This window comes from Geospiza fortis, unplaced genomic scaffold (genome assembly GCF_000277835.1).
Source record: "Geospiza fortis unplaced genomic scaffold, GeoFor_1.0 scaffold1199, whole genome shotgun sequence".
NCBI lineage: Eukaryota > Metazoa > Chordata > Aves > Passeriformes > Thraupidae > Geospiza > Geospiza fortis.
Window position 1 is genome coordinate 570,852 of NW_005054552.1, and position 13,115 is coordinate 583,966.

Genomic DNA, 13,115 nt, shown 5'->3' on the forward strand with positions numbered 1-13,115 from the left:
CCGACTTTTTGTGGCGTCTGATGGGGCGGCGGGAAATGGCGGGAGCGCGGCTGAGGGGGCCTGAGGGTGAACTGCGTTTTACAAGCTGCACTGGACCAGTTTAAATGTAGAGCTCATGGATCCCGCTAAATGAACGAAAAATGCAGTAACAGAAGGGCTTATGTAGGGAAGGACCTTAAAGCTCATCCGGTTCTACGCTCCCCGGCCCCCTACGGGCAGGGACACCTTCCAGTGTGCCAGGCAGCTCCCAGCCCCAAAGTCCAGCCAGGGATGCAGGGGCAGCCCCAGCTGCTCTGGGCACCCTGTGCCACGGCCTGCCCACCCTGCCAGGGAACAATTCCTCATTGCCAAGATCCCAGCCAGCCCTGCCCTATCCTACTCTGCATCCATTCCCCCTTCTGTCCCTCCATGGTCTTCTTTTTAAAGGATTCCTCTCTGTCATGATGGATGGTGGTGATACGTACGTGGCTTATTTATATGGTATCACTGACTTCAGTTACTATATTGTGGCCCATTTAAACTTTATAATGCGAAGGAAAAGAAAGACTCCCCCCCAGTACCCTTCACATTTGTGAAAGGAATAGCAAAGTTACTTCCAGAATTGGTGGTCTTCATCTGTTTTCTTACATGTATTATTTTAAAGACAAACTTTTCGGGAAAAGAAGGTTGATGCTGCCATTTCAGTGTTGCAAGGAGGCAATTTTTTTTTTCATAGCCTTTCTGCGTGTGTATGCAAAAGGATAGAAAACCAGGACTTTTATGCTCACCAAAGTAATACTTGAATAAAAACAGGTTAAAATGACTTTGAGAAGTGAGGCTTAATTACATTTGTTGGTGGTCCTAGACTGCTAACAGCTCATAGGACACCTTTTGTCGTTACTTGTGGCTCTACCTGTGATTTCTTTAGCTAATTGTTTTTTAGGTTTTTTTTCCGCTTTGTTTAGATACACTTTTATTTTTATTTGTCAGAGTTTGCAATACTTCTTTCCCTCTCTATTTTCTAATTCTGAGGTCTGTTGAAAGACGCTTTCCTATTCTTGCTGAATTCCATTGCTGCTCAGGCAGCCAGGCCTCCTCCCCCCTCTGCTTCCCCTTTCTCAAAGCATTTTCTAATTGGAATTTATGGCACGATAGTGCTCTGCAATCTGCTTTATCATCTTTATAACAAATGTTCTTGTTTTAATGTAGCTCTTCTCGTCCTGCAGTGGATTTTATGGTGTTGCCGCAGAGGAGATGCTGAAGGGAGGCATAAAGATTCCTGTTACACAGTTGCATCAGCAGCAGCAGTTTAATCCTTGATGCTCCGCAGATGTTTTTCATTGTAGGCAGAATTGGGGAATCTCTAGGTAAATATGATTAGAGAGCGGTAGACATCTAGAGTTGTTTTACAGCTGGAGAAATAGAGCTGAGCACTCAAGTCTGTTCTCCTTTAAAGTATAAACTGATACAAAGTAAGTGCTTGCCCCAGAAAGCCATGGGGGAGGAGTTTAGAGTATGGCGTTGGTTGGAATTTTGGCAAAGGAATGAAAGATAATATTTTCTAAAGTGTTAGAAATACGATTTACTCTAATTATGGGTAATCAGGTAGCAGGGCAGATTTTTTTGCAGGAGATGCCAAGTGCTGCGCTCTGTGCCTGTATAAAAGGGCACCCTGACTCACACACAAACTGTGGGAGTTACAGAATTAGTTACTGAGTGAGATTCCCTGGCCTGGGCCAAGCATGGGATCAGAATGGGTGATTGTACTGGTACCTCCCACCTTTTAAATCTATGAATCTTTGAATTTAACCTGTTTGTTCACATGCATCTTTTATTTCTACTGTTTTTCCTTTCTTTAAAAACCTATTACTTTTTGCCAGGTTATCTTTTTCACCTTCAATAATTACATTTTGCTGCTGTGAATATGATTTGGTGATGAGTTCTTTCAGGTGCTGCTTTCTTACTCACTTTTCTCCACAAGGAATGCTTCTCTTCTTGATCTAGATGCCAAAAAATACAAATAAGAAAGAAACACGGGTAGGTAAAGAAAGTAATGCACAGGATCTATATTTTATGATCTTTATGGAAGAAAGAAGCACAGAAAGCTTAGTGTATGTTTTACGGAATACACAGGGCCAGACTTTGGGGGTTGAAACTGCCAATCACTGAGGTACAGTGACAGAACCAAGATAAAAGTCATACTGGCCTTTAAAATCCTCTTTTATGAGTAAGTAAACAGCTGTTTTTAAATGCTGAAATTATGTATGGTCAAGTTCAGATATGTGTACTTCACAAAAACTTTTTGATAGCATAAACTCCCTAAAGTGTTTTGTTACTGTTGTGGGCAGAGGGCTTAGGAGACAAAATAACTCATTGGTGACACAAAAACATTGCTTTCCTACAGGAATTATCCTCTGTTTTTGCTGACATGATAAATTATTTTGTCTTGCATTCAATTTAGGAATTAATCTCCCTTCAGTCATAAGGTCAGGTATTAACCATAAGATGAAGCAGTCATTAAATTCTAAGTAATGAAAGAGAAAGGGTGAGTAGAAGCTGGAGGGACATTTTATAATGGATATTAATTATATGTTTTTTAGCAAAACTTTGGGTTAATTTCTCAATTTCATTGCCTTGATTTCAGAGAGCCCACATAAGTCTCAGGCAAGTGAAGCAAAGTAGTAAAAAGAATTTTCCTGTGGAAGCATTTACAGATTTGTTGCAGACATTGACAGCAACAGGATGCCATTGGACGAGTCTCTTAGGAGAAGGAGCATCTTTTATTCTTCTATTATAGTTGTTAAAACCAGTCAAGCTTCCAAATGGGCAAGCATTCCCTAAGGTGTGACACTGAGTTACTTTCAAATGCAAATATGCACTGAAAATAATTTTTTTTCCAGGGCACAGTTCAAAGGGCACTTTCCTCCCCCAGCTGTTCTTTGGACTGGATCCTCTCACAGATCCAGTTCAGGGTGTAGGGGCGCAGAGGCTCAACTGGCCCACAGGAAGGTGTGAAACGGTTGTAGCATTAAAAGGTGGAAATAGATGTATAGAATTAGTGCTTTTCTTGGCAGCAACATCAGTTTATATTGGCAGAAAGAGAGCTTGTCCAACTGCAGCTTTACTGCAGAATACACATATATTATTTGGTACTGGGGCATGAGAAAATTGTCATATGAGAAAAATAAAACTCTTTCCTGAGACCCAGATACTGCTAATGCCTAGTGTGTTTATTAATCTTATTTCCCAGCATCATTCATGATGATATTCAAGATAAGGTGGTAGGTATTAAAATATTACTTAAAAAGAATTAAAATATTACTTAAGAAATGAAACTTCCAATCCTTCTGTTCTCTGGTTTATAACATATCATGATACACTGAAAAGATTTCAGTGTATGATGATATGTTATAAACCAGAGAACAAAAGGATTGGAAGTTTTGTTTTGTACTATAATATCTTTATGTGCAATCATCCTGATGATCTGCTGTTGTCATTTTGTCAGCCATCGCTCCACAAATTGTCTTTGAGACTGTATAATTAACATTTTTAACCTTTTACAGTTAACATGCTAACAAGAGAGTTAACATACGCAGCTCAAGTTACTGCTCTCAACCTGAATTAAAATACTATTATTTTTGCATCTGTTTTAAACCAAAAAGTGGGTCTGTGCATCCAGATTTTACCCGTTAAGTCTGGTTGTATCATTTGGTTTGCCAGTAGGATTGTGGGGGAAAGTAACACAGTACCTGTGTAATTCACACTTTTAAGACATTATGAATATAAAAGTGCTGTAGGAACTTCTTTGCTGTGTCTCTGGTTATTGGTGTCATTTTTTAGTGAAAAACACAGGTACTGTGAAAAGTTGAGCACAAATTTATAGGTTGAGTGTTACTTATGAAAGCAGCTAAACTGGATGTGCATAGTGACAAAATCACAGTTTTGGCAATGTACCTAGATAAATTTATTATCACGTTATGTGAAATAGTTCAAAAATTGTCCCTTTATGTAAGCAATTCCTTATGGAAGCAGAGTCTCATTTGTATGTACTATCAGTATTTCAGCAGCTGAAATAAGTGCCTAACAATAATATTTTACCCTCATAGAATCACTTTTTCCATTAGTCTTTTGCAGCATTAATTAAATCTCCCAAAAGACTGTTTAGGATACGTAAGGGAAGGTTGGTTACACAGAACCTATTCCAAGGTTTTACACTTGCACAAGGATTTACACTTGAACAAGGATTTACACTTGCACAGCCACTTTGCATTATTTACTTTGTCTTTCTCTAAAATGGACTATGCAAAGCTCTGTATTTTTATCATAGACACCAAGACAGTTGGTTTGCAATTACAGCAAGCAGCGTTATAATTACTTGCATTTTAAACTGCCTCATTGTAACCAGCCATTGCTTGGTTGCTAAAGCTTTTGCTTGAAGAGCTTTTGTGTGTAGGAATATCTTAGGAACCCTGAAATCACCATTTGTCCTTGCAGGTGCAATACTCGGTTTACTTGGTGATAAAAGCAAAAAAATGCCCTTAATTTTTCTGCCCTATTTATGCTTATTTTTTTTATTTTTTCTATCGTTTGAAAAGTTTGTTTTTTTTTTTTAAACTCTTATTGGTTTCTCCATCTGGAGGACTGCATGTAGTTCAAAATATGGGAGTAAAAAAGAGCCCTCCAAATAAAGTTATTCCAATATACATATGATATATATGATTCACATACTTGTCACACATTATGTCTTTTCCCTTCTTTTTAATATATTCATATACCTGTATGATTTGTAAAACCTATTATTTATAATATTTTCCACTTCTGCCTTGTTCCTAGCTGTTCACAGCTATATATATTGTAACCATGACTGAGGTAAGTGAGAGACTTGCATGTGTCTTAAAAAAATTTAAAATGGAGTTAAAAAAAAAAAAAAAAAGATCAATTTTTTTGTCCCTTAATCTTGGGAAGAAATGCTGAGGGATAGACCCCCATTTAATAGAGTCAGTGTTGTCAGCAAGATATTAATTGTTTCCAAAGCCATGCTAGATATTGTGAATGTTTCCTAGAGAAATGTATTCTTTAAATAGGCTAAAATTTGTGACATATTGGGCTAACCCATAAATGAAACTCATGCTGCTGAGTTTTGAAGCAGGTGTTTAACCTACCCAGGTTTTTTTTTTACGACTTAAAAGAACAAATTACGCTCAAAATACCAAGTCAAGCAGTTAATGTACAATGAATTGCAAAGGGCTTTTTTGTGTAGACAACATGTCCAACTGTATATATTGTAAAGTGGAATGCTAAGATACCAAATTACTGTAATTTCCATGAAAAGGGGTGACCAAGCATAGGAACCAAAAATTGAGGAGCACTTGCCTAGTGTGGTGGTTTTTTTTATTTTCAGTCATTGCAGGCATGCTCTGAGAGATTCCCAGTGCTGAGGGTTTCTGTGAGACAATGCCAAAAGAAATACAGCAGTTAGAGAGAAATAAAGGTGAAGGGAGGAATGCTTTTCTCTTAGGTACTTTTTATGCAAAAAATTGCTTTTAACTATTGAAGATCAATTTGAAGCTCTAGTTCGCTTAAGCACAAGCTCTCTGTACTATTACTTTCTCTCTCAAGTTATGGCAGATGGTTTAGCTGCCTAGGAAGTGTTGCTGTAATTTTTCTTGTTAATATGTTGTTAGACTAGAAATTCACTTGTGACAACAGTTTTTAACTGTGTCTTTTACAACAAGGATGCCTGGAAGTGTGGTTACTGCTGACTTACCATGATGAAAGAACAGTAACTGATGTTTTTATAATCCATTCTCAGGTACCATACACAGACATGCCAGTGTTGACAAGAGGTGAAATTGTGTAATTTCAATTTTGACATCAGTGAGGATGTAAAAATGATTTATCATCTTAGCTCTTAGAGCTCAAAGCTGGAACTTCTGAAGCTGCTGAAAGTAGCTGAAGGTGCATGTGTTCATGGGACCTGATGAGATGCATCCACAGGTCCTGAGGGAACTGGGTAATATTTCACCTTCCTGCAAATACATGACAAGAAACTGTGAATGTTTCTTATGATATTTTGATTCATTAGTAACATTCCAGTTTAGTCTAGCTAAACTATTTTATTTACACATGAGCCTGTCAGCTCCTCCAGTGACCTGTTCACTGATTTCTTCTCCAGACTTAGTTTTTCAGAATGTTTTTGTAATATGCTAGTGAAATATAGTGTGTCACCTATCAGTGATCATTATAATGAAATAGTTAGTTTGAAATGTTGGATGTGAAGTCTGCTGGTACCTCTAGTTTATATTCATTGTGCATCAACATTATCCCCTTGTTTATGAGGTCAACAAAGAGCCAACGTCTGCCAGAACACAGACATTTTTTGTGTCAGAACTGGTTGCTTGGTCAGCACTCAGGCATGCTGAAAGTGCAGTGAATATTTAGTCTTGGACTTTGTTGTGTATTTTCTATGCAATTCAGGCTGTACTGACTCATTCACTTTAAATATGAACTTTAAATGAAGTGACAGTGATGAGCACTCACATCATCTTCATGATAAACACTAACAAGGTCACTCTGCTAGAAAATCTAGGGTCAAGTTTTACCAGTCAAATGAGTAGGAGGAAATATTTTACTGACAAACTTCTCATAATGGGATAACAAGAAGGGTTATTTTATAGAGTGGCATTTTCAAACTGTTTGCAGCCACTGCCTTACAATAGGTTACTAGGTATCCAAAACAAAGTTTGTGCCAAGCTGCCAGCTGCAAATGCTGAGTAACCACTATTTTCCCAAATCTCAAATTTTTTGCCACATCGTTTGGCAGTGGATCTGCTTCTGTGACATATCGAAACATTTTAGTGGAACATAAGCTGGATTTTGATAGTGTGTAGGTTCCTGTGTTGGAATGTTCTGTGTGCTCTCCTTCTCACCTAAAACTGGATTTTTACAAACCAATACTGTTTGTTTGGTCCGCTCTGAGGCTCCATGGGAGAATTTCCTGCTCTATCAGGTTTATGTGGCAAGGTTCTGGGAGTGGAGGGCTGCAGAATGAGGTCCTGAAACAGCCAGCCTGTGTTAGGAAAATTTACATTTGCCCTCCTTACCTTGGAATTCATGAACTTGACTCTCCCTGCACTCCTTTTGCCTCCTCTCAAGTCGCCTAACTCCAAGATCCTTATTCAGGACTTGAACATTTTAAAAAATATTTTTTTATCAGCTTAATATTTGTTCCTGAGATTAAAAAAATCCTCTTAAATGTCTGGAGAAACACACTCATATTAGGTGGACTTACTGTCATTTTTAATCCTCTGTGGCTCCAAACTTTATCAGATGTTTGATGTATTTATCAAATAACTTGAACAATTTCTTTTGCTCAAAAGGTTATCTTTTTTTTTCATGTCTCATCTTTGTCTTGTTCTATGTCTTGAAGAGATGTGTGCAAAACCTTCCCTGAAGAATTTGATAACTTCAGCAGCTTGTCACTGGGACTCAGCTCTCTCCTTTATAATAGTTCATTTTATAAATGGCAATTCAATACATTTTATAAAAGGAAATCATTATCAACTAGACTTGGGGATAGCAGTGGATTTTTTTTTCCTATTGCACATACTCAATTGCTTCACAGAATTTCATTTCACAGTTGGAAACTTGACTCCTGACTAGACCTGTATGATACTGCCAATTTTTGCTTTGACTATTCGAGTGTAAAAATAGCTAACTTTGCAAGAATACAGCATGTTTAATTCAGCTCAAGAGTGTCACGTTATTGTAGAGCAAGTGGTTCTTGTCTTTGAAAATAACCAGGCTGAAGTAATGGAAATGTGAAACAGAAAAATGTCATTTGCCTAAACCTACTCAGGTTGAATCAAGGGTTATTTATTGCTTGTCTTAATTAGAAATTAAGATTATGAATGGCTAATTCTTATTTAAAATTGCACAAAACTGAGCAAATTGATGGCCCATTGTACTTATTTGTTTCCTACTGTTCTGGTAGCACACAGCACAGTGTAATCTAGTAAAAGTGTTCCCTTATGGTTCCTCAGAGGAGGGAACAGGGCTGGGACAGCTGGGACATGAATTTCTGCAGGGAATGGTGCCTTTGTTTTGGAAGGACAAGCACATGGCTGGGTACCTGTTGCTGAGTCTTGCTTGAAACTGCTTGTAGAACTTCTTTTGAAACAGTTTTTCAGATAAATAGGCAGCATGGGTGGACACATTCTTGAAGTTTCAGCTCCGTGAGTGAGAATTCAGGGACAGCCTGTAGGAATATGGGGCAAATACACAAAGTTTCTCTCAGAAACTCACTTCTCCCACAGCTTTTACTGACATGCAAAATGTCACACTTCAACTTCTCATACAAAATTTTTGTCACCAATCACACTTTCTCCTAGATTATGCCTAAAGTGTGAGAATTGCACATGTAGGATGAGAACACTGAAGTTTCTTGTCTCTTGAGACTGAGGGTGCGTGCCACAACTTCATCCCAGTTCTTGCCTCTGCTCTGTATTTCTGGGATTTCTTTCCAAAAATTTATTTCTTTCTGGGGAAATACTTGCAAGTCATATCACAAGAGCCAAAAGTTGTTCTGATACTTGTCCTTTTTTCTCAAATCTGAAGTCTCTTTCTAGGCTTTCTTGGCAGATCCCTTGAGGCCTTTTAATCTGTGGATGTTTTACAGGATTGCCTTGAACTGCAGTTCTTGAGTATTTGATGCATGAACAGGTGTCACTGTCATATTTTTGGAAAAATCCCTCTGCCAGGATTTCTTCTTCTGGGAAACTGAGAAGCCTCAGAGAAGAATGAAAACAATACTAATGTGATTGCTTGTCCCTGTTTGGCTGCTTTGGAATGTGGTTTGGAGATTGTTTACCAACAGGTGGTTGTTTGATTGGTTTCATGTGAATTGTTTTGACTTAATGACCAATCACCATCAGCTGTGTCAGGACTCTGGAAGCAGTCATGAGTTTTCATGATCATTCTTTGTAGCCTTCTGTCTGTATCCTTTCTCTATTCTTTAGTATAGTTTTAGTGTAGTATTCTTTTAATATAATAAATAAAATATAATAAATATAATAATATAATAATATTATAATAAATTAGCCTTCTAAGAACATGGAGTCAGATTCTCAATTCCTCCTTCATCCTGGGGACCCAGTAAATACCACAAACAGTGATTTGGAGAGAAGGTTGGAAGGAAGCAAAGGACTGGGGCTGAAAACAAATAGGGAAAAGGTCGATGACGAGTGAAAAAAGATATAGGGAATTTGATAACGTATCCATGAGATAACAGCATCAGCTCTATGTGCTGTGCTACCATATTCAGCAAGGCTCTTTGGGGTTCAAGTGCATGATGCTGGATTGTGCTCCAGAATGTGCTGAAGTGCGTCCCAAACTGGGATTGGCTTTACAAGTGAGCCCATGTTTTCATCCGATGCATGTGATTTGGTGTTTTGATAAAAGGAAGGCAGTAACACATCATTCTATCATCACAGTTTCCAAAGGGCATGTGAATGTTATAAGGAAATATCTGTTAAATCTCTTCGAATTAGAAGTGACAATATAATAAACACTTTCAGTTTGTATTTACTGTGCCTTGTGTGATGTTTATTCTTTTGCCTCCTACTGAGGCTATTAGATTTGTTGAGAGGATACATATGTTTTCACAGCTGTCATTCTCCTCTTCCAGTAAAACATTCAAGCAGCAAATTGTTGTCCTGGATGAGCTGTGCAGAGGCATACTAGTGTTAGTTATGTGATACATCATATATCCTACATGTCCACACCAAACACGTGATGATGACAATGTATACTTAAGATAGTTTTAGTTCTTATTTTTTTTTGACGTATTTTGTGCATGTCCTCGCTCTCTTGAAATATCTCTTAACTGTTCTGAACAACCTTAACATTCTCTGCAATTCTGCCTCCCTAATTTACTTTATGGACTTTGTGAAGGCATTTTATGACCATTTAGCTTTTTTTTTTTTTTCAGTTGTATCCAAGATGACACAACTGTTCTTTAAGAGCTAGGCCTGGCATGATCAACAAAGAAGATTACACAGCCTTTAAAGTACTTAAAGGAGATGTTAAATCACTTGCTCAGGAGTCCCACAGTGGCTTTAGCCTTAGGAGGCTTTTGTTGAGAATCATGTTAGTTCCACATAAAGCTAAAATATGGACCATTTTCCAAGTTATGCTTGAATTTATGGCAAGCAAAGAGAGATGAGCTGCGGAGACAAAGTCCAAATCTGGATGAAATCTATGATTTAGATCTGAAGGGGTCAGCAGCAGGTCCTGCCTATACTAATTTATTCTCTTTGATCGACAAGAAGAATGATCCTACTGTTTTTCTTGGTCTTGTGCCTGTGGCTGTGTGGTCTTTGGAAGAAGCTCTTGTCAAAATCAGTGTCACAGAGATTATCCAGCAGTGGTCCACAGGAATTCTAGAGAAAATGCAGGTCCAAGGAGGATTATGCTGCTGTTTAGTGCCTTTCCTAATATGTGTTAGTCCTTCCTCTAAGTGAAAACTGCCCTCAACAATGTATTGTAGTGATTCTCTTTTCTGGAGAAATTGTAAATAAAGAAATTTAAAAATCCCACGACAGTTTCTCTAAGCAGTGTGTCAGGGTTATTGGCTATTTCTGCTTGCATACAGACATTTTATAACCCTGTTAATTTGACTGAGGAAACGAAAATGGTAAGTTATCAGAAGAAAATGAATTTTTCTTATTTCTATTAATTGAATCTGCTTCTAGAGAAGGAGGAAAAGTCAATCCTTTATGTGAGTGCATGCAAAGAGAGATCTTACAGTCTGTATTTGGCATGGTGCAAGGGCTTGTGAAGAGTTTTTTCCATGGTTATGATAGTCTGACAGCAAAGCTATGTCCTGGTTATTCGGTGTGAAGTACCTTAACTTCAGGACTTCCAAAGGGACAGGGAATTTGTGAGATAATATTGACATGAGACTTGTACTTACCACAAGTTCTGCTGTGCACGACCCGAGCTGTCACTACAGAGGAACACTAAATGGATAAAGACATAAGTAACAAATAAAAACCCCTTTTTTTTAACATGGAATATTTTGTTTTTATAATCTTGTCTCAGAACATTGTGCTACAGGAAAATGTGATGAGTACTGAGAAGTCTAGAGTCCTTATGCAATGTTGTATAGAGTTAGAGCTCACAGAACTAATCTAAAACTTACAAGTACCAAAAACCTTCAAAATAACAATTTTGCATTGATTTCATTGGGACCAGGATTGTTCTGAAATTTGACTATCAATCAGTTTGCTGTCAGAGTCAGATTCTATAAATTCTCCTTGGTAGTTTCAGGGTGGTGTCTGAGACTACTTTAATTTGAGCCCTGCAAATTATATCCTTTATTTACTGGCTGATATATTGGAATAAACCTGATCCAGTGAGGAATAACCTGTCAATTTTTTCCCCTAAGCTTGCAGTGTGTGTGTAAGGTGGTCACTGCTTTGCTGTAACTGCAGTTTTAAGTTTTTTACTGCTATTTCAGTGTGTTTGCTCCAAGCCTTGGGTTTTTTGTGTAGGTCAGGAATCTGTGTCTCTGCTGCAGAATGCATTTTCCCCTCACTCCATGGCAAAAGGAGTGGGTTGGTTTCCTGCTTCTGATCCTGGTGTGGAGCCTGTCTCACTTGGCTTCAGCCTCAGTATGGTGCTAGTAGTTGTCCACATCTGCCTGGAGTGGTTAGGGGCATGGGAGTGTTATGAAAAAATCCAAAAGATAGACCAGGAAGCATGAGAAAGCAGAAGGAACACCTTATATTCATGCGTGAGGGAATGATAAAGGAGGTGCTGTTGGGTGTGTATATAAACATATATAGATACTGTATATATACACAATGTGTTTGGGTACAGCTACAGAAACATAAGCAGCTAGGAAAGCAACTTGGATATTTCCTGTCAGAACCTTTCTTTGTATGAAGGTATTCCTTTGCTGAAACTGAAGCTAGAGAAATTCCCTGGGAAAATGTTTTAAGCATCTCACCCAGACTTTCCCACTGCTGCTTTATATTGTTTGCAATGAAATCGTGCATCAATGTTTTAGAGAGCAGAGAATCTCAGAACCGATGACTTCTTGCCCTCTGGTCTCTTCTTACCTTTACAGGGAAGAAATGAAAGATGAATGTTACATGACAGGATCTCTTTTAGTTTGGCTGAGTTCTGTTTTCCTTCAAGATTACTTATTTTTAAGGCCTGTAAAAATGTCTCTGCTTCACAGCCATGACAACCACAAGAGAACAGACTTCCTCCAGGACCCTGAGGGCAAGTACCAAGATCCTGTGGGCCATCCCATGGCAGCTTATGGCAGAGCATTTTGAGAGCTGTTCTTCCCTGCGAAGTAGCAATACATGCATAACAACAGCAGGACTCTCAGTTTGGTTTCTGTTTGTTTGGAGTTTTGTTGTACTGGTTGGTTTTTTTTATTTGTTAGTTTTTGTGGCTCGTGTTTCTTTAATCAAACACCAAAACTATAAGGGTTGTGCAAATAGTTTAAAGAGGAACATCTTATACAATGGTGTATTGTCTCTTAAAAATATATGTGTTTTTGCCTTTCAACAAAAAATGGGCAATGTGATTATTTTGTCTGCAAAATGCTTATATCTTTTCTTACCCCTGAAAAGATATGAGGTGTTCATTTCATTGTGAGTTTGAATTGCTACTCATTTTAGACAAGAGAAGTTGTTACGTGTGTTATCTCCAGTCAGCTCTGTTTTCAGTAGGTTTTGCTCCTATACCAACTGCAAATAGGAATAGACCCACAGAATAATATATATTATGTTAATAATTGTCTTTGTACCAAGCCAAATTCTGTTAGTTTCTGCCGTTTCCTAGGCTATATATTGATTCGGATGACCAACAGAAGAGGTCAGGTCTGTATATGGAGCTCTTTTCTCAAGTCAGTTTCTCATAAAGGAGAGAGATTGCAGTTTGTGAGGTTGGCCTTTACACAGTAACGTCTTTTAGCATGTGAAGGAATTGGTCTGTGGTCTGTGCATCTCCAGCTGAAAACCTCAGCTCCTGTCACCATGAGCTGGAGCAGGGAATACAAATGAGCTTTCCAAGAAGCAAAGGGGGAAGTGAGGAAGGAGTGGGGTGAATGTTAAAAAATT